General features: G+C 40.8%; 1 protein-coding gene across 1 annotated transcript in view; it reads left to right on the top strand.

The window, feature by feature from the left end:
- Positions 1 to 1,746: 1,746 nt before the first annotated feature.
- The window catches only part of YES1 (YES proto-oncogene 1, Src family tyrosine kinase), a 71,299-nt gene continuing 47,142 nt past the window's right edge, over positions 1,747 to 25,903 (top strand). Inside the window, exon 1 of the mRNA XM_067547009.1 lies at positions 1,747 to 1,892. The gene's annotated coding sequence lies outside the window, so the exon portion shown is untranslated. The remainder of the gene's footprint in view (positions 1,893 to 25,903) is intronic.

Here is a 25,903-nt window from a genome sequence, read left to right as displayed (position 1 = left end):
CTTTGGTTTGTAGGACTTTTTCTTTTTGTTCATTTCTTGTTGCACTTTTGCGATTGTGAACCCTCCTCCTGTGCAGACTCAAGTTTACGTCCTCCCCACAAAACCTGTTTATTATTACTTTGGGCATTTCACATATAAATAGTTTAATGAAATTGAGGTTACAGGAAACTATAATGTACAAGTAAATCTCACATTTCAAAATTTTATTTATTGTATTTTATTGTGTCCCTTTGAACCTTTCCTAGTTAAGGACTCTGGTGTGCAAGCAGTGAACTCTCTCCCCACCAGGAGCTGTAGCACAAGCACTTCTGAAAGCCAAAGATGGTTTATTCCGTTTCATTTGAACAAGTTAAAAAAAAACCAAAGACTGAAAGGATGAAATGGAGGGAGCCTTCAAGATCTATACTCAGTTGCAGAGTGGAGGAGTAAATTAAAACAATTTTAAAAAGACTTTCTCATGAAGAACATTGTTGTGGAATGATTTAAAATCAGCATTAAAAAATTACTAAGTGAAACAGTCACAGCCCTAATACAACATACAGTGGAGAAAAGCAACATGAGAACTGTAGAAGATAGGGATGGAAGGGACCTCAGGAGGTCATGTAGTCCAACCTCTTGCTCAAAGGAGGATCAACCCCATCTAAATAACACCAGCCAGGGCTTTGTCAAGATGGGCCTTAAAAACCTCTAAGGATGGAGACTCCACCACCTCCCCAGGTAACCCATTCCAGTGCTTCACCACACTCCTTGTGAAAAAGTTTTTCCTACTATCCACCCTGGACCTCCTTCAATGCAATTTGAGACTATTGCTCCTTGTTCTGTCATCTACTACCAGTGAGAACAGCCTCGCTCCATCCTCACTGGACCCCCCTTTCAGATAGTTGAAGGCTGCTCTCAAGTCCCCCCCTTACTCAGGGCTCATTCTGAACTTCTCTCCCACCCCTCTAAAAAGCAGCTGCTTCCCCCAAATACTCCCAGGAGAGCTCCAAGACATCTCTGCCTCCTAACAACACCCTCCAATTTATTGCTGCTCTTCCTAATCCCCCGCTCCACTCCCCTGCCACTAACTCCTAATCTCCAAAAAAAAAAAAAACCTTAATACGTCTCCCCAAACCTGCGCTCATCTGCCTCCCTCCAAGAAACCCTCAGAGCTGCTCCTACCCCACCCCCGTTCGACAGGGGACGAACTAATGCCGACCCATCCACTGGCCTTGCCTCCAACACCACCGCCCCACCACCCGTCCCCTACCGCCCTCTCCCAAACTCAGCGCCGCTGCGGCTCCCCAACCCCCAAAGATTGCCTACCCTAGGCCCCCCCAAACCCAGGGCCACCCCTAGCGCCCTCGACTAGGGTCCCCCCGCGCTCCCGATAGCCCCTCCCCCCGCTATGGCCCCCTCAAAGACAGCGGGGGGGCTGCCCCGTCCTCGGGCGCGCCCCCTCTGAGCCGGGGCTGCTGAGGACAGGAGGCCCCGGCTGGCGCGGTGACACCTCGGCCGCCGCCATGTTAGGCCGGGAGGCTGTCCGCGCTCCGCTGTGGCTGAGGGGGACTGGGAGCCACCGCCGCCGCCAGGGGCGGGGAGCGCCCCGGCCGCCCGGCTCCTCCTCCCCGCGGCCTCTCAGCCGGGCGGTCCGGAGGGGGAGGTTCCCCGGGCGCATGCTGGGGCGGCCGCAGCGCAGCGGCGGAGGAGGCGGAGAGCCCGGCAGCGGCGGGCGGGGGAGCTGCTGCTGCTTCCTCCTCCTCCTCGCAGCAAGGCTCCGGCTCCGCAGGCAGAGAGCGTCCGACCGGCTCCCTCCTCCTCCCCCCCTTCGCTGCCCGGTCCGGCCGGCCGGCGGCCCCGGGAGGAGCGGGGGGCTCGTTTCCTTCCCAGCCCGAGCGGCTGAGGACAAGCAGGTGAGGGACCGGCCGCGCCTTCCTTCCTTCCTTCCTTCCCACTCGGAGAGGCGACGGCGGCGGCCGGAGAGCGCTAGGCCCCGTCTCCCGGCCCCGGAGCCCCTCAGCGCGACGCCTCCCGTCCGCCCCGCCCTGGGCGAGCCCCCGCTGGCTCCGTGCTCCGGGCAGGACGCTGGGGGGGCCGTCCCGCCCCCTCCTCTCTCCCCAGGCGGGGATTGACAAAGTTTCTCGGTAACTTTTCCTTGCCCAGCGGGGAGCGGAGCCCGTGTGTCTGAGCTGGGGGGCGGCTGCAACCCCGAGGCCTGCACCCTGGGGAGGGGGCAGCTGGAGGCGCCCCCCTTGCCCTCCACTCGCGTCCCGGCAGGAGTGGCAGGGGCTGTCTGTCGGCCGCTTGAAGCCTGGCAACAACTGCTCTGGGCCGGGGGACTGGGAGCGGGGTCGCTGCCTTCCCTGGCTCGGTTTGATTGAAAACCACAACGTGTTTCATTGTTTTGCGAGGGGGAGGGAGCAGAAAAGCGAACGAGTTTATTCGAGGCTCCACTTTTCATTTTCACTTACTCCCCCCCCCATGTCAGTTTCCTCCACATTTCAACTCCCAGCATGCGCCTTGGTGGAGTAGGGTCAAGGTTTTCTTCCTTTCTTTTCGTAGTTACTACAGCAGATGTTTTACACTGTTGGTGGTGTTGAGGGAGCGCTGTAAGAGCATTTGTTCCTGGTCTTCAGTTTTGGCCACTTTGGTTCGTAATGAGCCATATACAATATAGCATGGTCTGAGGTTGAATTGCTTCTCTTATGCAGTTTAGTCCCCCTACATCTCCCCCCGGCCCCCCCCCCCCAAAAAAAAAAAAAAAAAAAAAAACCCCAACCAAACAAAAAACCCAACCTGTTAAAGAAGCAATGTGTCTTAAGAATGTAAACAGGTAAAGTCAGGAAATTGAAAATTGATTTTTGAAGTCCACTAACTTGGCTCCATTACATGTGTCTAATTATTATGTAGCATTGTATGTTTTTGCATTGTTCTGTGTGTCCAGTTGTCATAGTTACTTTATTTCTGACTTCTTTGTATATTTAATTTTTCAACCGTAGCGCTTAACCAAGTTGCCAGTTTATATATATTATTTAAAAAAAATATATAGAGAATGCAAAGGCCTCCAATGCTGAAGAGATTCATGCTTAACATTATGCATTGTGAGTAGTCCCACTGACCTTAATGAAACTATTTGTGCTGTATAAAGTTAAGCATGTGCATGAGTTCCCACGAGATAGGGGCCATTCTGTAGATATTCATCTTATGCTTTGATTGAGAAACGTGCACTTCCATGCATTTGTTGTAAATATGCAAATCCAAGCAGCTTGTGCACACGTTGATATGGAGTTCTGCACTTTGTGTTGGCAAAGTGTGACGCTTTAGAACTTTATTCTCAAGACAGATATCCCCAAACATACCAAAGAATTTTTGTCCTCATTTAAAACTAAGCTTATGGTAAATTATTTGTGTTAAATTAGCTATTTTTGAGATATTCTAGAGCAACCCTGTCTGAGAACAGTTTGTAATGTAAAGAATATAATCAGGGAAGGAAGTTGTTTGCTTTTTTCACGAGCTGACATTTTCATAACACTAAACGGAATTTTATGTGATTTCTCAAACAATTCACCTTTGGCAAAAAATCCAGGATGTGAAATTTTACTGCAAACCATATTTTTTTCTCTTAGAAATTGTAAGAGCCTGAAACAGATGTTTATAATGAAATTGGCTTTAGGTATAGCATTAGTGTCACTACCAAAGTTCTGTAATACAGTTTTATCATAGCTGAAGGTTTCTGCTGACTTAATAAACTACTAAATTGACTCCTTATTGATTAGTAGAACTTTGGGCCTCAGTCCTACTCTGAAGCATGTACATAACTTTTCTTACAAATGGTCTCATTGATTTCATGTGCGTAAAGCTAAGCATATATGAAAATTTGTAAAATCAGGTCCTTGATATGTAGTCCCAGGACAAAGCAGTGTTTATGACATAAATGAAGTATTATACTTCAATACACATCAGAAGGACTGCATCAAGTTTCAAGGAAAAAACAGTACAGTGCAATTAAGTTTACAAGAAGAAAAATCTAGTGTAAAACACTGACAGTGATTGTTCGGCTCTTTTGTTTGTTTGGTTTTCATCAATGTTTCATTACTTTGGACTCAAATCCTGAACACTTGAAGTTGATCAGATGTCAGTGGGAGCATGATTGGGGCCCTACGTATATAATGTACAATACAAATTATATAAAATGGAATTTTTTGTCCACAATCATCTATACCAGCTACTAAACTGTTATTTTGGTTCTATAGAAAAAAGGACTAAATCTAAAAATATGTTTCAGCTGCCAAACTTTCTTAAAGAGACAAGGTGGATGAAGTAATATCTTTTATTGGACCAATTGCTGTTGGTGAGAGAGACAAGCTTTCAAGCTTACACAGAGCATTTCTTAAAGTCTGGGAAACTAACTAAGCACCTGTGGGTGGCAGAGGTTAGTAGTGGGTTACATATTGTTGTAACAAGCCATAAATGCAGTGTCTCTGTTTTTTAGTATTTAGCAAAGTTATGAATTTAAGCTCCCAGACTCATCTTTTGAAAGTGTTGTGCAGGTTTCCTTTGAGGGTGAGGACTGATATGTCAGATATAGAGTGATTACTTTGTTAAATATAGTTTATAGCCTTTAGGGAAGAATATTGCAATTGCAGTGCTGTGGATTATCAGGAAACAGTTGAAGTCTGTAGTTAATGCCAACTTCAACCTGACATATGGTATGCTAGGGTAACATAGAACAGCAGAGTGTATTATTTGAAAACCTCAACATTTTTTTTTTATCAATTTTCATATAACAGAACAAACAAAAGAACATTTTCTGCTCTAGAAAGCAATTTTCTTGATTAGATGGGAGGCTTTACCTTCTTGTTTTGATGTGCAATATACTTCAAGCAGCTCCAAGAGAGTAAATCGGAAATCTTGTTCACTGTTCCACTGTGGTAAATGTGTGTTGTTACGTGACAAGTGTGTAAATGTCTATTTTGTGACAAATGTCAGTTTATGTAACCAAAGTTTGCTTTATGGATTAAGTGGTAATATAATTTGTTCTGTATTTTCTGTTGTAAAAACTACTTGTGGACAAAAGTAAAACATAAGTAGTACATTTTCAGTAGACTTGTCCTGATGTTCAAGCCACTACTGGGAAAAGTGTGCTGTTTCATCTTTATTCGCTGTTTATTGGACTGACTATTGTACTTCCATAATCTGAACACAGTTTGAACAAGTCATTTGATGTTAAGAATTTAAAAATTAATGTCAGGGCCAAACAAACACTGTACCACAAGAACAGTAGATTATTCTACCGGGCTTGACTAAACCAACTCTGTCAAATAGCATTCTCTCACTCCCCCAAATAAACCCCCAAACAAACATTATAGCTGTTTGAGATGTTCTAGAGAGGAAAATGATCTGAAAACTGTTCTTGTGAAAGATGTTAATTCACAGAGCAGATTCAGCACCAACGGTGGAAATGCAAAGTTTCCCACACCACCTTACTAGTGTGATTTAATCCTTGTCCTGGAGTCATCACCTCTGAGTGAGAAGGTCGGCTAATCTTCATGTTCACTTAAATCTCTGGCCTCTCTGAGAATGCCAACAAGGATGCTATTCATGGTGATGGTGGCTCTTGTGTTGCTAATTCTTTTTATAAATACCACTTTACAGTTGTGATATCGTAACCACTTTCTGTGGCTTTTATGCTAGGCAAGATTCAAACTAGTGGCTGAGATCTGAAAGGCCCCGTATTGCATTATTATTTGTCACCTTTTGTAAAAGCAAATTTGGAAACGTGACCAGGTGTGTTTTACATCTTATGGAAAAAGGTAATGTTAAAAAGATGCTGTCAACTAATTTTTGGCCAAGAATTTAGATTTTCGTTATGAAGGGTTAAATCCTGGTTCTTTTGAAGTAAAGGACTCTGCTAGGTGCTGATGCAGCAAGCAAACAAGCTGGTATGTAAGCACATCAGTAGTCCTACTGAAATCAGCGAGACTACTTCTTTACATAAAGTTAAGCATTTGCACAGCTATTTGCAAGATCAGAGGCTAAGATGTTTAGTAACAGAAATAAACTTGTTTATAAATGGGTTTTATGTTAATGTTCCTCTTGGTTTAAAAATATGGTTTTTAAGATATAAAAATATTCCCATTACAACAAGTGTGTGTGTGTGTGTGTTAAAAAGCAAATTAAAGCATAATTTAAATTGACATTGTGAGAGAAACTAAGAACTCTGGAACAGCAGCAAATAACAGGTCTTCCTCTCCCAACCATTACTTCAGGCAAAAGGCTGAGTAAATGGATAGGCCTTTCCACACGCTATGGAGGTCAACAAATTTAGGGCTGGTCTACACTGAAAACTTACATGGCATAGCTGTGTCTTCGAGGGGTGTAAAAAATCCACACCCTCGAGAGATGAAGCTATGCCCATCTAACCTCCAGTGTAGACAATAGTAGGCTGAAGGAAGAATTCTGCCATCAATCTAGCTACCTCCTGTTGGGGAGATGGATTAATTACAGTGACAGGGATACACCTGTTTTAAGAGCATACAGACCCTCAGGATCTGTCAGCCAACAGAAATTAATTCCAAAGTCAAGGACCCTTCTCTGAGAACTTTAACCTACTGATGTACCAAGGTGGGGATTGTCAGTGAGAGTGGCTTGGCTAATCTCAATTTTCGGGACTGAGGCTGTGGCTTTGTTTTGATTTGTTTCTCTTGTCAGGAATAGTAATATGTAGTGTTACAGGATATGGTTAAAAAGTGCAGAGGAAGTAATGGCCACTAAAACCTCAGGCTGATGTTATCTTATTTTCAACTTTTTAACTCCAGGAGGCTGCACAGGAAATTAGATAATTTTTTTCCAGCGTGACTTTGTTTTCTCTTTGCATTTTGGGGTGGAGATAACCTGCTGGATTTCTTGTCATATTGAATGTGCTTCAGAAATATTTGCTATACATGTTAGATATTCACATGAGAGCGTACTGTTGACCAACTCAGTTATGTCAACTTGAAATACTGACACTGTTGCTGAATTTAAAATAATTCTTCACGCAAACGATTGGTACTTCAGGGCAAAATCTCCTATAGATAAAACTGCATGTTGAGTGAATACTGGGTGTTCTTTACACCAGAGAAGGATGGAAAAGCATACTTTAATACCATTTACCTACCTGGCCTGATCCTACAGACTTACATGAGAATGGGGTTGTTCACATTACTTGTATGTAAATCTTTGCAGATCAGGTCAATAGCTCACTTCTGAGGAAACTTGTGGGAGATTTCCTTGTCAGAAATCTGATATTTAAGGTTTGTTAATATTACTATAAGAACAACCATGCTGGTTACTTTCCCTTCTATGCATGTGTTAAAGCACTTCCCGATCTCATAGCACAGATGGGGCCATAACTAAGTTTTAATCATACCATGAACTTCAGTGTATAAATCTAATCAGGTTCTCATCTGCATTACAAGACATGTCTGGCTGCTGATACAAAAATGGAAGGGTGAGGATTGATGGGCAAAACAGTCATGCCTTAACCCTTAGTTGGTTCTGCTAAGATAAGCTTATGGAATGCTCTAGCATTGGGAGGGAAAAAAAATACAGTGCTTGGGCTAACTGCTGAAACTTTTAAAACCCTATTTAATATGCTTATAATTTTAATTGTAAGAAGAAACAAGTGCTTGTTGATTGGAATTTAAAGAGTAATTAAATAGCAATATTAAACTCTTGTCCACTAGTCATTAGAACTTTTTTGATCCACACCCAGGAATAGAAGCCCTACCAAAGAAAATCAAATATTAAATCAAGTATTAAAATAAGTATTGTTAGGTGTTTTCAGTATGCTTGATAATGACAATGAAACACATAATGGTTATAATCTGACTTAAATATATTTACCAGTTGGTTGAAATAGCTAGATTTAGCAGCTACAGTATACTATCTTTATTTTTTTCCTTTTCAAATCCCTGAGAAGTCTGAGCTGCTGTAGGACTTATGAATGCTGTTTGAGTTTGGTAGGTGCACGGTGAAATGGTGGCTAACCTAACACATAATCAGCTAATAGGTATAGTGCAGTTAGACTATACAAAACTACTGTATTTTCTGTCACTACTATTTTATTAATTCTATTTGGAAATGTGTACAATATCTAATCTTTTTAGGATAGACTCATCTCATTTTTATATAGTATGGGGCAGTATCCACACAAGTGAATGGTATAATCTTTTGAGCCATTTTGAGGCTAGAAATGATGTGACAGTTTAACTCGTAAGTTTTTGTTTTTTTTATGAAGCTTCCTGAAATTTGAAAATATCATTGATTTTCAGCCTCTAGTTCTTTTATTCTGAAAAGACCAGGCAGACAAATTTTAACTATAAATCCCTCACAATTTAAATCTTTTTAATGGGGGTGAACTTATTTTTAAAGCACTTGATCTGACTGACTTCTCATTTGCAAGTCATAACATTTCAGTCAAAATCAAAATAACACTTCCCTCCATAAATTGCTCAATGCAACAATTTAATTACATAATTCTTCTTTGAGTGCTTGCTCATGTCCATTCCACTATAGGTATGTGCGCACCTCCATGCATGGCTACCAGAACTTTTTTCCCCTTAGCAGATCCCCTAGGGCTGGCTCCGGCGCCCCCTGGAGTCCCACGCACATGCCGCAGTATATGAGGCGCTGCCGGCCCTACGCCCCCTCAGTTCCTTGTTTCCGCCCGTGACGGTTACTGGAACTGTCTGCACTTGCATTGCAAGCGCTTAATTCCCCGTGTTTTAAACTTTAAACAAGGGGGTTTTTTGTGTTAGTTAGTTAGATTAATAACTATTGTCGTGGTACTTAGAGACTTAGAGATAGTCTAGCTCAGACTTTACCAGGAGCAGGTATGCTACGGTGTCATGGCTTCAAGCCACACGCTTTCGGCGGGAAGGTTTTCCTGCTAACTGACCCTAACGGCCTGAAACGTGGGAGGGAAGCCCTTCGTGAAAAGAGAGAGGCTTTCAGACCTCCAGAAAATCCGCCTGAAAGCCTGGCTCATGGAACCCTTGAGCCGGCTCCGAGCCAACCCGCTTCGTTGCGGTATCCAGTGTGCCGCCAGTGCAGAGGGCACCATCAGCACCAACCTGACTCGCTACCGCGAAGACGGAGCGTGGATACTCCCTCGCACTGTCAGAGCAGGCGGGGTGGAGCACTGATCCGCACCGAGGTTGGATCATGGAGACCCGCTTTTGGAGCCAGCATCTCCATCCAGGGAGCCCTCCCCAGCTCGGGGGAGTGGGGGAGCCCCTCGGCACCTACCAGCAGCATTGACTTTGGTGGCCGAAGGGCAGCAAGAGCCTTGTTGACCTTGCATACGCCACTGCCGTCCATGTCTCCACGAGAGAGAAGGGGCTGGTGTTATGGAGAAGCCTGCGTTGGGACCCCCTGAATGGCTCAGGAGATCCCTGGTATGGGGAGGAAGATCCCCTGCAGACCGGTTTCCTAGGGTAAAGCAGGAACGATCCCCTAGAAGTCATCCCAGGTCGTGGTCGCTGGACCGACCTGCATCGAGGCGGAGAGCAAAGTCGCCTGCCCAACACTGGTCCCAACCCCATAGCACTGGGTGAGGTCCATCCCACCGCTCTGGCAACGAAGAGTTCACCCGCAAAGATCTGGCACTGATCCCGGTCACCGGAGACAGTCTCGGTACCGAGGATTTCACCGGGTGGTGTGGAACTCAGTAGCCAGAGATGGACTCGGCACTGTGGAGTTTGCCCTGCGCCGAGGCAACGCTGAACCCCAGATGCCGGAGACAAACTTGACACCGAGGAGTTGGCCCCCCCCCCACCCCCCCACAGAGGCAAGCTCGGATGCAGGAGACAGCCTCAGCACCAAAGTTTCGCACCCCCCTCTCTCCCCCGGTACCGAGGCTGTGTGAAACTTGGTGATTGGAGACAGACACCCGGCACCGAGGTGCAGGGATGATGCTCGTGTCAGCCCAGCTCTCCAGAGCGTTGTCTGTACGCCTGCTCTGGCCGCGACACCCACGACGAACCTGGTAGTCAAGGTTGTAGTCACCGAGGGGTTGCTCTCTGGAGCAACAGTACCGCACAGTGAGACGTTTTTGGGCAGCCCCAGCAGGGGTCTGTCAACGGTGCCTCAGTGTCCCTTTGGGGATGCAGTACCTGGGGGAGCAACCATCAACGAAAGGTGCCAGAGCCCCAGGTGGATGGCCTGAGAGGCGCAGTGGTCACCCCAATGGCTGTATGGGGGCCTAGGGAATTTCCCTGGGGGGGGACGGGCCCACAGTCCGTCAACTCCTCAGGGACACAGTCAGTGCCTCAAGTACAAGGAAAGGGCACTCAACATAGTGAAGGTCTCGTGGCAAACCCCACCCCCCTCCATAGCCCGATGCCTAAATGAGTCGAGAACAGGATTACACCCAGCCAAGCGGTTTGAATATTGCTCTCCACCCCGCCCTGGGTCCCTGGTGGTGGTTGCGGCCAGCCAGAGGGATAGGCAGGGCAGACGGGCTCTACTCCAGAGAACAAGGGCGACTGCAAGCCGGACTTGTTTGGAGAAAACTTTATTCAATAGCACTACCAGCAAGTGGAAGTTGAGCCCCTCGGGGGACTTAGTGAGCTGGTTTGCTGAGGCTCTGCCCGGCAGCAGCCGTTGAACCTGTATGCCATTGCAGAAGAGGGTACCATGGGAGCTAGAGCAGCACTCCTGGCACCCTCAGTTGCTGCTGATTCGGTGGGCAGAGCCATACCCCCCTCCATCAGCATGTCCAGAGGTTAGTGGCTGCAATCCTAGGCTATCCCGAGAAGGTCCAGCAGCCTATCCGGGGCCCTTCCATGGACAGGTCAGCCTTCTCTCCAGTTCGTGTAGAGACGAAGCTGCGTGGTTTCAGTCCTAGACCATGCTCTGTTCCCTGGGCTGCTACGCGCCACAGACCTTCAGGTGTCAGGCAGGTCTCCAGGGACGACAGCAGCAGCGGGGCCAGCCACAGCCGTCTCACAACCTACGGGCAAGGGGACAGAATCAGGAGGTCTAGGAGACACCATCCACCCTGACTGGCTCCTTAGGCCCTCAGTAAGGGTCCTCTAGGCATAGGGCAATCGGAAAAGGCCCCTTCTGCTGGTGAACGCAAGGACAGTGCCCTAGCCTGTACCCTCCGTCAGGCTTGGGTGAGCCAGGAGGCCTTCGGACCACTGGGCCCTTGAGATAATCCGGTGAACTAGGGCCTCCGGTCATCCTGGCCCCTCGATGCCTCCCCCTTCCTCCCTCTCAGTGGCAACTCCACATCCAAGAGGTTGAGGACACCTCAGCCAGGAACAGCGGGAGAAGTCCCGCAGGCGATAGCGGAAGAGGTCCTACTTGAGGTACTTCCTTGTCACCCCGGGGGGGGGGGGGTGAGGATTTGAGGACGGTGACAGACCTATATCGTCTCACAAATACCGAACAAGGGGCTCAAGTCTCACATGTCCCCCTAGCTCCAGTTGGGGAAACAGGAGCCCAGTATGCCGCCCTGGATGTCAGGGACGTACATCCTCAAAGGTCTCTCCACTTCATAGGGGCGGACTCCCTCTAACGCTTTACGGCTTACCCCGCAGTCTCTTACTTGGCCGACGGTGTTTCCTGAAGGCCTGGCAGTGGTAGCTGCATGATGGACAGTGCATGATCTGCCCAGGTAGGCCTAGGTCCCAAGCCCAAAGCAGGGTGAGCCGGTTAGGCATCTCTTGCGGCTGGCAGGTCCTGCTGGTAAATGCACAGAGCTCACGTTAGCTCAGGTGCAGCCTACAGAATGCATCAGCGTGACCGGTTGCTTCCCAGACCAGACCTTTGTGCCACAGCCGTGCTGAGGGTTAGAGTCTCTCAGGATGGGCCACATGCACAAATGTCCTACGATAACAATGTTACCGACACCTCATAGGTCACAGGATGGCCTGCACCTATGGGGCAAGGATAGCTAGCCTGATGCTTAGGCCACCTCAGTCACGGCCCCGGGATACAGTTCAAGCAGGCAGCTCCTGCACCGAGAGGTGTATCCTAAAATGTTAACCATTAGAATACAGTGCCTCAACATGCAGTAGTGTCTTATTAGTTTGTCTTACTCTATTTATACATGTTGCATTACCCTATTTTTAATGACTGCATCTACTGGAAGCAGTCATTAAATAACAGATTACTCTGATTTCTTTCAATAAGCACTCTGTGATTTTACTGTGTGTGTGGGGGGGGGGGGGGCATATTCTTGTGGCTGATGATAGGGGTGATTTTAATCATTTGAAAATTTTAATTTTAAAAATACTTAGAACTAAATGTAAGTACTTTTAATCGAAATTTCATGGGCATAATAAAATACCATAAAGAATGAAGATCCACCGAAATCTCAGCTAAGCACCTGTAATTCTGCAGAAATCCCATAAACGATACTATAAAAAATCCAGCACGTGTTTGATGCTGATATATTGTAGCTCATGCAGAGTTAAAAGGCATAGCAGGAGTTCTTAAAATATTTAATTTGAGCTACTAAATTTACAAACAAGACACGCAAGTAATTTTTGGACTGAGGAAGTGCACTGAACCTTCATCTTCTTCCCGGAAACATTCTGTATTTGTATCATCTTCAACTAGTTTAAACTATTGAGAGACCCCCTGTGATTTTTTTTTTTTTTTTTTTTTAAAGAAACTCTTGCTGCAATTTCTTTGTGACTAAGGACATTGTCAATCAACCCAATCCTCTCCATGCCAACCAACTGTCCCCCTTAATGCAGCAATTGAATTGAATGAATAGAGTTCCTACTTAAAGGATACAATTGGCTACCAGAGAGAGTGCCAAGTTGATTTAACTTTGCACAAGTGTGAAAGAGTTTTAAATAGATACTGTCAACAAATGTTGGCCCAAAATTTTAACGGTTTGAAAATTGTAATAATCTGATTGGGATTATGTCCAAATTTGTGTGTGTAATATTTTATAATCCACTATTCCATTGCAGTGACAGAGTTAAAATCCAGGAAACTGTAGCTAAACATTATTCCTTGGTCAAGCAGAGCTGTAGTGGATGTGTTCTGATCCAATGTGCAAGGTGACTTTTAAAATAGACATTTTTTGGCAGTGGACCACTCACTTGATGGAGAGAATAGAAGCTTCATGTTGTAATCTGCTCCTCTACTATTGTTTAACGTCTCTGTGTGCTTGAATCACTTTGTTAGATGTGTGGTACAGTATAAAAGCAGAACTGTAATCTACATTACTGTAATTTCCATGTATATTTTGACAGACAAGTGTTAGAAGCTGAAATGTTATTTAGCCAAACTGCTATTGGAACATGCAATATTCTGGAAATATCTGTGACTGGTGGGAAAGCTGAAGTTAATTTAAGAAGCTGATTCTGGCAAAATGCTGCCTATTAATACACCCAATTAAAATATCACCATCTTCTTCCTTTTGCCTTCCCAAACCCCTTTGATAAACTGTATGGAGGGCAAAAGGTTCTGGCTGCAAAGAAAAAAGAAAGCAAGCACAGCACTGAATCCCAGTGCAGTGCTCCTTCCTCCTCTTAAATTGGTGTGAGCCAGAAAGTTTTCTTACTGCAGATGAGGTCTAATGCTCATGTCTCAGTCTATGCTACAGCCTGAAGAGAAGACAGAGGAAAAAAGATTGAGGAGAAAATCCATAGGGAAAACACAGGAGATAGACTTGTGTAGTGACCCAGAGAGGCCATGAGGCCTGAGGTGGGGAGATACTTAAGTCAGAAGATCTAAAGAAATATGGGAATGAAATAATAATCTTTGGGAGGGAAGGGAATAAAATGACTAATTTATAGTGGTTTGGTTTGGTGGGGTATAGCTGGTTAGCTACCAATGATGGAATGAGCAGTCTATTAATGACATGAGATTGTCAATTGTAATTATTGTAAAAGCACTTAGGCTGCTAATGGAATAATATATTTTATAAATTAAGACTTAAATATTCATATTTTTTTAGAAGAGGAGATTGGGAGCAGATATAGGGCCACAGAAGGAACTAGGGTGAGGATGAGACAAATCTATCACCATCTGTCTTCTGAAAGAGAGAATGATCTTTTTGTTTTTGCTTACCATTTTCTATCAACAGCCTCCTGGGGGGTGGTTCTCTGCAACTCTGCTCTTCTCTCACCCTTTTCCTCTCCATTTTTCATCCCTGTGAGTACACCAGTGTGTTCCTCTGTGCATCAACAACATCAAAGTAGAATTTATGTGGTCGTGTCAGTTTCAGAGCCGCCACAGGGTTCTTCATAGCATTAGTGAAAATGAGAGGAGTTTTGTTAATTTTACTGCTGTCTGAAAAACCCAGCAGTATCAGAGGGTCTGAATCGAGAAGGCATCATGGCCATTCATTCTTTAATATTATAGAATGCTGATTTTGCAATCATAGTGTTAAAACTTGATTTTTTTTCCTGTTTTGAAAAATTTAAATGCTGCAGAACTTGAAGGTATAAGCCCTTCACTTGCCAAGATAATCTTTTTGCCCGTAGTGAATACATGGGTAGGTTTTTTTGAAGCCCTAGATTAAGATGTTAAATTCAGAATATTGTTTTATAACATTGTTAGTAGTGAATTATAATTTCCATTAGTCTGATACAAAATGTATGTCAAAATTATAGACGGGGGTAGGAAAAGAGTAATAAAATTGTGAATTGAACTGAAAATGCAACATTTGGACTGAAGTACATTGTGTTATTTTAAAGAAATATAATAATCTAATTAAAAATAAGCTAAAAGTCATACTGAAACCTGAAATTCCATTTGGGCCTGATCCACTGAAAGGTTTGTGAGCACTTAGTAAGCAAATTGCAATATGTTATATAGATATTGGGAAAAACTCGGAGAGTTTGGCTTTGAGAGTCAGGGTTCATTTGAAAACCCCTGTGAACAAAACTTCAATTTCATATAACTGCTGAATATATACATTCCAATGTGTCAAGTGTTGGTTACTTTGAGAACTTTCATATTTTCTTTAGTGTCTGAAACTACCAAATGGGTGGTGAAAATATTCTGCAAGAGTTGTGAATTTTTGTACTTCAGTTAAATATTTAACAAGTAATAATTGCTTTATGTATGCTGTTAGAGAATCCAATTTACAAAATAAATGGGTCAGCCTTCACCTGCCAATTTGTGTTTTTTCTACTATAAAAGACAAACTGTTAAGATGACTGAACCACTACAACAGCTCATCATTTTATGAACATGCATTCATGGAATCATATAATCAGATTGGATGGGTGGGGCAGAGATAATTTTTCTTTGATGTGTTCAAAGATTGCAGTAGTCCACATGAAGTAAAATTTCATGTTACTGATCTTAACAAAGAGACTGCTTAGAAATGTGCATTTTTGTTTTGGAATGTTTACATCTTCTGAATGTCAGAAAACTGTACAATAGACTTGATATTTTTCTGATACTTTTTTAAAGGGGTGGCCTGGATTTCTGATTTTGTTTGAAAATCAGAACATGCATGATTTCTATAATTTGAGGGAAAAAACTAATATACGGATTTTAGAATAGCAGTAGATATGGAAAAGGCTAATTAGAGTATCTAGGATATCTAGTGAAAGTGTTCTTGATCACCTTATTATTTGCAACCTTAAAACACTCACTTTTTTTCCCCTGTGAGCAACTTGCCAGAATTCTTTAGCCTATATACCCTAAACTAATTTGTGTTGTCAACCAAAAATCCCAAAGCAGTGTTGTATGTACTAGTAACTTTCTTAAGTCATTATGCTATATTTGGCCTAAGAAGATATTTACATATACTGCATATTCAGTTGATTTCACATTTTTAAGAGTCAAAAGTATGTTAATTGTTACTGAAAAGTTTGAGTTACATAGTTCTTAATTTTGTATTATAAAAGGACACTTTGGACTTAAATATCATTGTATTGTAAACATTTACTTAGTTATGTTACTAATAACGCCTAAGATGATTAAAAGTGAAAATATTTTCGATTACTTCAATATTTATTATTTGTATTACCATAGTGCCTAAGAACCCTAATCATAAACTGAGATTCAGTTGTGCTAGGTACTAAAAAACTTAGACCAAAAAGATTGTGTCTGCCTTATAAGTTTGGATTCTGAAAATTAATGAAGCCTGTTTTACTTGCAGGTTCTTACAGTTGTTTTTAAACTCCAAATGGACAGATTGTAAGTTTCCTTGGAATTTTTTTAAAGTAATTATGGAAACTGTTCTATTTGTCTTGTCATTCCCCATTCACTAACTTTGGAAAATATCATTCCCTGAACTCAGAAAAGCACAGGGAATTGTGCCTGGTCTCTGAAGAAAAGTGGTTGGGTGGGAGGCAAGTGAGTTGGATGGATACCAAAAGATACCTTTTTTCCAACCTTCCTTCCATAAACAGGGAGGAAGCCATGCAAAATCTGACTGAATATGCCAAAGAAAAATAGAATTCTGATGATGGAAATAACCAAGAGACCGCTCTAACTGCTAATGGGGGAAAGGTATTAACACAAATATGCCTCTTATTTTTTTTAGAATAGGAGTGCTGATTTTTAGAAAAATACTACCTATTTGCTACAATAAAGGTATTAATATTTAATGTGACTGCCTTCATTTTCCTTATGCCATGATCACACTTGTACAAATCCTAGCTGATTTTACCACTTTATTTCCTCATAATTGACAATACATAAAGAAGGATGGAAAAATAAAATTTCTGGAGTTGGTGTATTTTTTTTTAAGTTTACACCACTTTCTCTTTCCCTTCCCCACTGTGTTCGCTTGTTGTTCAGTTTGATTCCTTCTAAGTCCTAATTTTCTTCAGAAGCAAATTTTGTTTGTTTAGGGTGATTAAGACTGTAAATCATAGCCATTCATATATTTTGATCCAACTGTATGCATAATTTTGTTCGAGAGAGATTTTTTCAGAAACTATTTTATAAATTTACCATATGATTTGCTGATACTTTATGGTTGTATATATGGTTTTAAAAGAAAACTTTCTGGTATTCGATGTGTGTTATAATTTTCATGAAGATGTCAAATGTTTGGAGTTTATATTGAAAGATTTGCTCACTTTTTCCATGGACAGAACTCTGACCACTGTGTGTGTGGGGGAAAATATCAGTGCCTTCGGATTTTTAACGAAGCATAATTTAAACTATTCCAGATGCTAATTTAGGACATTTTGTAAATGAAAGAATTTTTTTCAAAAAATTGTTGGCAAAGTGGTTGTACAGTCTTCTTAAATGGATTCTTAGTTCAGATCGCACCTATTGTAAACCCATATAACTATTATTCAGATAACATTACTAATGCTACAGGCCAGCATCATTGTACACCATGTACCTTGCTGTGTAGTACAAACTGTTGTTTGATGTATGCTTAGTTCAAAATACTGTATTAATGGATTTTGGAACTGTTTATTTTTCTCTACTTCTATTTTCTTGATTTAAGGACATTTCCTTGTGGAATATGTTTTTCTAGGTCATTCAGAAACCATTGAAATTTCAAAACAAGCTTTTGAGTTTACAAACTCACTGGGAAATTAGAAATAGTTCATTTAATAGGCTGGGGATGGATGATGTGGCAGGGGTATAACATTCAGTAATAGCCTTAATAACTGATGTCCAGTTCTCTGAGCCACAGAGCATCCATAATTCCCATTAAAACAGTAGGAATTGGGGGTGTTTGATACCTCTGGGAATTATATCATGAGGCTTTATTTCAAGGCAAGTGAGAAAACAATTGAATTATTAAATAAGAGTATTAACCCAACTGACTGTACTGCCAGTTTAGTGAAAGGTCTCTGTTTTTCTGTTACGACTTTGTTTTCAGGGATTGAGGTCCCTATTCTAACACTCACTTTCAAGTCAATGATATTTGAAGGTGTTGAGCACATCATAGGATTGGACACTTAATTTGTCTTTCTATGCACATTGAGTTGAGACATGAATACCATCTATTTCAAGTTTCAGTGTGCCTCAGCTATCACGCATCCACTTTAAGGGTCTCTTTTCTGTTCTCGTAGTGTGTATCCCCACAACTGCAAATGAGAGTATCAGTACTTCATCATTCTTTCCTGGTGGCTACAGATGTGTATATTGGATTTTCTGCTGCTCCTCCTCAATATTTTTGGGGCCTTATCCTTTGTGAATGACTGCAGTGCCTAGATCTGCGGCTTATATTTTTAAAACATTAGAAGAGTCAAACTGATGTGCTTCTTGACAGTTTCATTGCATTTAGTAAATAGTTTAGACAAAAACAGTGATGTTTTAAAAAAGTGCAGGCTGGCCTAGGTTCACCCTAAGGGAAGACAGCACCATATTCTTACTCACTTGGAAGTTGACGTTTGCAACCATAAGGGCTAACGGTTATTTCTTTGTAAATTGAAAGTTTGAATTCTGCAGAAATTCATGGCTTAGCAACCTAACTTCCACCCACTAAGGAATATTTCTTACTCTCCACTTTCAAGCAGCCAAATATATTTTTCATGTCTTGTATTAAACAGATCCCGATTTTTATCTTTTCTCATGAGAGAGTAAGAAACTTTTGTTTAGGGTGCATCTGAATCCCTAGGAAAAAGCAGTCCTACAAGAATTGGGACACTGGAATTAGAGAAGTTACAAAAGTTAATTTAGAAATGCTATTTTAAATATATAAATTGAAGTACTTTTGTTTTCCTGATTTCCTGTTTTCCTTCCTGATTTCATTGAGAACAACTTTTTCCATGATAAAATTAGGGTTTTTTATTTTATTTTACTTTTTTTTAATGGAAGCTTTGGGTTACAGCTATTTTATAACAGCATTGTTGCAGGGTATATTTCAATTCTCTGTTAATACATGCCTCAAGTGTTTGAAGACATGCAGTGTTTTGTCTTCACAATGTACCTGTTTAATGCAGTATTAAATATCTTTTAAAAGTTGTTCATTTGCTATCTCCATTGTTATTACTTATAATTTAAATATTTTTGTCATCCAGCTTTCAACACTCCAAAAGCTCTTAGGAATAAATTATGAACTGGTCACTTGCCAAACTTGCATTTGCTAAATCTCAGCTTTTTTTTTTCAACCTATGAACTTTTTATTTTATTTTATTTTTTTTTAAAGTGAAACATCCTTTTTTGTTTTGATAATATTCTGGTAGCTAAAACAATTCTTCAAGAAACTCAGTTTTCCAGTTGAGAAGAAAAAGGAAACTTACTACTGGGCTGAACTTGTTTATTTAGCCTTAAGTGAATCTTTAAACATGTGTTATATACACCCAAAACAGGAGGCAGAATGCCCGAGAATTTGCAATGGCTGAATTTTTTTAATGTAATAATTAAGCATTATCTGAATCTATGAAGTGGGAATGGAAGGACGGGAAAGTAAGTTTAAACCTGGAAGTCTGGTTGACAATGCACCAAATAAAATGTTCACCCAAAAACAGAATGATTATTTCTTTTTCTTTGTTCATAAATTTATATTGATTCTTTCTCTTCTTTTTCTCTGTGGTTTATAAAAGGAGAACCTATTCCTGTGTCTCTGACTTTCCCACCTCTCATTCCTCTCTCCCCTCCCTTTTTTCTCTTATTTCCTTAGAGATTTAATTCCTTGGTTTGCTCTGTATGATGGAATGGACTGCAAAGTGACAGTTCTAAAATGTTAATAGTCTTCACTTTGCAAACTGTGAAGCACAGCGACTTAGTGCTTTGTATGTGCTCTGGATAATTTAACTTTACTGTCTGCAATATGGATAGCACAATGGAGTTCGAGCTGCAGAGAATGTCAAGTTACAGGGAGAGACTACTGGGCAAGTGCAACACTCTCTGTGGCAGAACAAAGAAGACTGTTATATAAAATTATAATGGAAATACAGTACTTATATATCCCTAAAAGAGAGGAAGAACTGGCATATCCTTAAGTGATTAATTTTCTGCTGTTCTTTCACTTACTGTTTTAGAACTTCTTGTAAATATGAAATGGATGAGTGGTTGTTCTTACTTCACTATCAGGTAGAAGCACCACCAAAAGTTTTCAATGTCATTCAACACCGTTTCCTCCTCCTCCTATAATGTCTTTGCTGAAAAGTCCTTGGTCTTTGCCTAAAACAGTTGCAGCCATTCCTGTTTGGACAAATCTTCAAATACAGGTGGAAAAACAAAGAGAAACAAAGAAGGAATAGGAAATGCACAGTATGTGGTTTCCCATTACCATCAAGCATTGCAAACTTGGTATACACAATATATTCTGCTAAAATTGCTTGTCCTGAGTTGGAAAGAGTTGAGCACTTTGATTCATTAGGCCTCTGAGTCCACAGGAATCCAGGAATTAGTATTACCTTCTAAAATTCATGGGACCAAGGACTAGGCTTTCCCAGTGGCTGGCCCACAACTGTGTAACTCCTTCCTCTCCGCTGTTGGAATTAATCAGGACTAAAGATAGATCTCTTAACCCAAGAACAGTCAAGTTTCACTTTCCAAAGACGAGGGGAGTAGATGTTTTTCCTCTACTTTGGTCAGGGCTGTATCACAGCAAAAATGTCATGTCTAGGGCTGGAAAGCCAAGAGCCTTTGTAGTAGGACACTGCACATTACAGAGCCTGATATAGGAACATGGAGGAGAAATTGCTTATTAGGCACATCTGCACCCCTCCGTTGCCCAAGTAGTCCTGCTGAGAGTGGATCCATTGGCCCTGAACTCCCTGTGGGTAAAGAATCAGAGGACCACATCTGATGTTCCTTCTTATGGTCTGCATTTTCAGAAGTTGATTGGTTCAGTGCCAGCTACTTCAGGTTTAGATCACATTTCCTAGAGCACTCTGCTCTTTTTATTTGTGCTCTTTCCTAGTATTTTGAATAATAACAAAACAATAAGAAAAAATGTTTGTCAAACTTAGATCCTAGCAACATTGAATTTCTCCAGTATAATGGTGCTCTATCTGCCAATATATAAAGCAATACAATATAGGCAAAACAGCAGTAATAATAGCAGTTGGCAATAATATGCCTTGTTTTAAGTAAAATTTAATATAACTCTTCTCTTGCAATAAAGCTGTTGTTAAAGGCTGTGGGGGGGGGGTTAATTTTGAATTTCTTTGACTTAATTACACTTTCCTTTTTATGCACATAATAAAACCACCTTTTGTAGCATTAATAGGAATGTACTTGGGTGGCTGTACTTGTTTATGCATACATCAACTTTTTGTATTAGTGAAAAGGTTGATGCTTTCCAGCTGGCCTTGCTGACACTCCTGTTGTTTCATAGAGAACTAATTGACTAATGAGACCTGAATATGTGGCCTTTGAATAAAAAGAGGGTTTTTTTTAAAAACCAGTAATTGGGTTTAGATACTTCAAGTATTGCTTTTGTTAACGTGCTAGTGATTATCAACTAAGAAAGTAGCTAAAATGGTCACACTGTCTTTACTCAATCCTATTGTTATAGTAATTTGCTTTTTTGAAAATTAGTAGAAGTTGAGAGTCTCTTTAGAATTTTATATATGGAATCAATGTTCTTTTTGTAATATCTTTAAAAAAAATCTTAGGTTTTTTTAACTTAAAATATAAATAAAGGTCCCCATTTTGCAACTACTTATGCACATACTTAAAATTTATATTTGTGAGTAGTCCCAATGATGCATACTTGTCTACTGGATTGAAGCAAAAAATAGCAAATTACAAGAAACGATATATAGAAAACATATATAGAAACAATTAAGTGCAAATTAAAGGCAATACTGTATTCTAATAACTCTGGATTGCTACCTCTTCCTTTCCTGCCAACCCAAATCATTGGAATTTCTGCTGTTCCTGATACATATTTGTGCATCATTCAATGTAAATTACATTCATCTCCATAATCTCTTATTTTATCAGTTACTATGTAAAATGAGGTGCTCATGTTAGGCAAACACAATCATTTCTACATACCACACTTTTTATGCTGAATACTAAGAGAATGTCCACATCCTTATAATTCGCTTTTTGATAGATGAAGTAAGACATTAATTTTAATTTTTTGTAATTATTGCTTCTGTAAAATGATACAAATCATAGATTAAACAAATTAGGGTCATTAGAAATATAATACATTAGTGTTTTGTCCTTATGAATAAAATTAGGCTTGGCAGAATTTGATTTGTTTTTTATAGTTTGAAGGATAAATGATTATTTTTTTAAGCATTTTTTCTATTTTTAGTGACAGACAGATTCAAAAAGCTAAAGCTTTGTAACTGTCAAAACACAAATTGTCGTCATGTGTCAAAACATACAACATAAATATCCTTAAATCAGACTCAAGTTCAAGGAGCATTTTTCTTTCTGTGCTTATCTGTAAATTGATTTGATGGAAATATTTTTTCATGAATGTGTGTGTGTTCGGTGAAATCGACGTGTACCTACATTTATCAATACAAATCTAATTCTTCCAAGAGTAAATAAAACCGATGAAAATACTGCAAGAGGCTTTTGTATTTTCAAACAGTGAGATGAGTAAAAATTAATATAACACATTTTAAGATGTAAAACAATAGAAGAAAGAAGACAGAAAAGGAAAAAAAAATAGTGAGAGGAAAGGGGTAGCTTTGATGTACCGCTCATTTACTACTAAGTAAACTATTCCTGTTTATGATTTCTTTTGTTTAAAATAATTAACAGAAGAACGAGCACAAACTTATATGCCTTCTCAAAAGTGTAACTAGACATAGTCATAAAGTTGCAGAGTCATAAAGGTCCAGACTCGAAACCATTTCACTATGGTGGAAGAATCAGGGATTTTCTATCTTTTGCATGTAACCAATGAAGCAACCACAAGTAAAAGTTTGAATTAGTTTCCATTTCTCTCTCTCCCATTTTTCAAAGTTAAAGTTCTCCAACACACAGGATTCTGGAATGCTGGGCAGCAAAGAGCTAGAGAATTTTGTTCAATCTGATAGAGATAAGGGCTTGTCTACACTTACCTCAGAGATTCAGCGGCAGTCGACTGGAGTTACGCAAACTACACCAAAAACTTGCATAACTCCCGTCGACTTCTGTGCTTCTGTTCTGCGCTCCGTCTTCAGTGCACTGTGCCACTTGAGGAGGTGGTCTTAATACATCGATTTGTGGATCGACTGAGCGGGTCTTCACTGACCGCTCAGTCGATCCAGATAAGTCGATCTCACGGCCGTGAATTTGCCGCCATCATGAAGACATAGCCTAAGTGATCAATAAGAATATAATTGTGAGCAGGACCACTGAACTTGAAATAGGAAAACATGATCGCAGTGTCTCCAGTTTTGTCAGAGAAGTGATTTGCCATCTTGTTCATTTTTACTGGTGTCTTGTATGAATGGGTATTTTATACTATATTACATTTTAGCTCTAACAGATTTTTTTAAACCTGTGATGGGGTGAATTCAGCACTCTGGCACGTCCTGCTAGCTGTCACTGAGATTAGCTTCGCTTGCCAGTGCACCCCCTGCGGGTGGTGCCTTGCCACCATCACTTCTTCTCTGGGATCTGTGTCATTCCCAAGATTGTGGCATCCTCTTCAGTGACACAGCCCTCCGGCCATGCCACATTCTGTTTTCTGCTGTGTAGCCACTTCCTTCAGTGGGCTACTGCAGCCAACTGTCCAGCCGCTTCCCCTATGGCAAGGGGGATTGGTGGGACCTGGACCCACCCACTATTCCTGTAGTGGTAGCTACTTGCTACGTCCTCTCCAATTCCTCCATACCTTTCCCTGGGCCACTTCCCTGTGGCCCCAGCACCCTCTTCATCCTTGTCTCAGGGCCTCAGCCTGCAAGTTGCCATTGCCAGACAGGAATTGTCTTTAGCTCCCCCAGTCCCTGCCTGCAGCACTGCTCTGTCCAGGCTGTTAGTTTCCCTTAGCCTGCAAGGCAGCCAGTCCTCCCTTTTTGTACTCCTGGGAGTGACTAACTCTGCTTGGCCCTGCAGCTCTTCTTATTTGGGCCTGCATGGCCCTGATTGGCTGCTCCTTGCAGCTCCCTTCCTATTCTGCCCTCTGCGCAGCCTCCCCAGGGTTCTGTTAACCCCTTAGTGGCCAGTGTGGGGCAGACGGCCCATCACAAAACTGAACAAACACAAAAGACATTATGAAATCTCAAACCTCTGGCATCAGAGACTATGATAGCTCTTTCCCATTTACTCATGAACTCCTCTTCTTTAATAAGCAATGAAGACAAATTGTTTCGTACAATCTTCCCATAAAATTCTGAAGTTCCTTTCTTAAAAACAGGATTTACTCAAAGAAAGGCACTCTAGTACAGCAGCTTTAACTTCAGGCCAAGTAAGAAGACTACTTACCTGAAGATATTTGCTTCATGCAGTGTATGTGCCAAATTCAATGTTAATTTTGTCATAAACACACTAAACTTCTTTAGTGTTGATAAAATATACTGGAAAGGGAAAATTATTTCTTGAATGTTTGTGTGAAATACATTATAGGAAAACCATTAAGGAGATATTTTTGAGATAGGGCAATCATAAAGGAAGCAGAGCCTTGGAAAAATACGCCTTTTAATATAGTTTCTATAATTGACTTTTCTTATCCCTTAATATCTCTTTAAGTTGGCTAATGGAGACTGTAAATGAAGCTTTCATTGAGGTAAACCTTGCAGACTTTGAACTCTTCTCCACTCTTCTTTTATATTTAGTCTACATTTCTCTAACTATAAAATGTAGTTGCTACGCTACGTGGTCTTGGTTTAGTCCTGGCTGAAAGGACAGTGCCTGAGATAAAATTTATCTAAATTTAAAATTCTCTGTGGGTAGAATTAGAGTTACTGTGGGCAAACCTTATATATATATGATGCTTGGAACTCTAAATATTGTGGGCTTGCAATATCTTGCTAGTGTTAACAGGAATGTAACTAAATAAGTGTGGAAGCATGAAAAGACAAGTGTCTTCATGATGAGAAATTTATCCGCAATTAATCTAGTTCTGAAATAAATTCAAGCAAATGATGCACATTTGAAACATATTTAAGGATGACTGTTAAATTGTGTCCATTCACAATAGTCATAGCAGGGGAATATCTATTTTTGGTTGTTTTTTATTACATCTTTGAAAAATAGTTTCATATTAGTTTTCCTTTTACAGTGCTTTTTCTGAATAATAGTGGTGTTGAGCTTTTTATTTTTAAGTATGTTTGTGTAATGGTTTGTCACTTAACTCTATTTCTATACTCCATGGAAAAGAAAGTCTAAATATGATTGTGGTTGGTGTACAAAATTTGTATATGTAATCAAACAACCAATTAAGTGTTTGGAACACAATAAACTTAATGGAGTTTGCTTTGAAAAAAGTGACCAAAGTGGTTTAATGCATTGATGCTGCATTTCACTTTTTCTGCTGCTTTAAACTCCCACATAATGTGATATATATAATTTTTTTTTTTAACAAAAAATATTTAGGTCACTCCAAATAGTGAAATTGTGTGTGATAGAAGCAAACTTAAAGATCTCCCTACTGTGAGATTCATAGAGTACAGTAGGTTTTTTTAGAATATGGCTTTTTAAAAAGTTGTCAAAGGCATCTTTCTTTCAGAACAAATGTAGTGAATATAGAAAGTTTGGAAAACAATGAGTTGCTTAAAAATAATCTCTGAAAAGAACAACAAATTCACTGAGCTGCTTTAGTGCAAATAGGTTTCAGATATACCAGATACATTTTGTTACTGGCAGTAGTTCATAAATTCTGTCTGAAATAGACTCGGTGGTTTAGACAAGTTATAACATGTATTTTATTTTAATCTGAAACCAACATTTGGCCTGCTTTTTTGCACATGCAAGGCTCTTAAATCTGTTAAATGTTCTTTACCCATTACCTAAACATCCATAGAACTGAACTGCTTTTAAGTGCACCGAAAAGCATTGGAATTCTTCCCTTGTTACTTGTATTTGTTTAATTGATTACAAACATTTAAGGAAAAGAATACACTGACTAGACTTTGTGGAGCAA

The sequence above is a fragment of the Emydura macquarii genome, unplaced genomic scaffold (genome assembly GCF_026122565.2).
Source record: "Emydura macquarii macquarii isolate MOO-44397 ecotype Brisbane River unplaced genomic scaffold, CSIRO-AGI_Emac_v2 contig_212, whole genome shotgun sequence".
Taxonomy (NCBI): Eukaryota; Metazoa; Chordata; order Testudines; family Chelidae; genus Emydura; species Emydura macquarii.
Note: the sequence above shows the minus strand (reverse complement) of the source record. Positions and strands in the feature narration are given on the sequence as shown.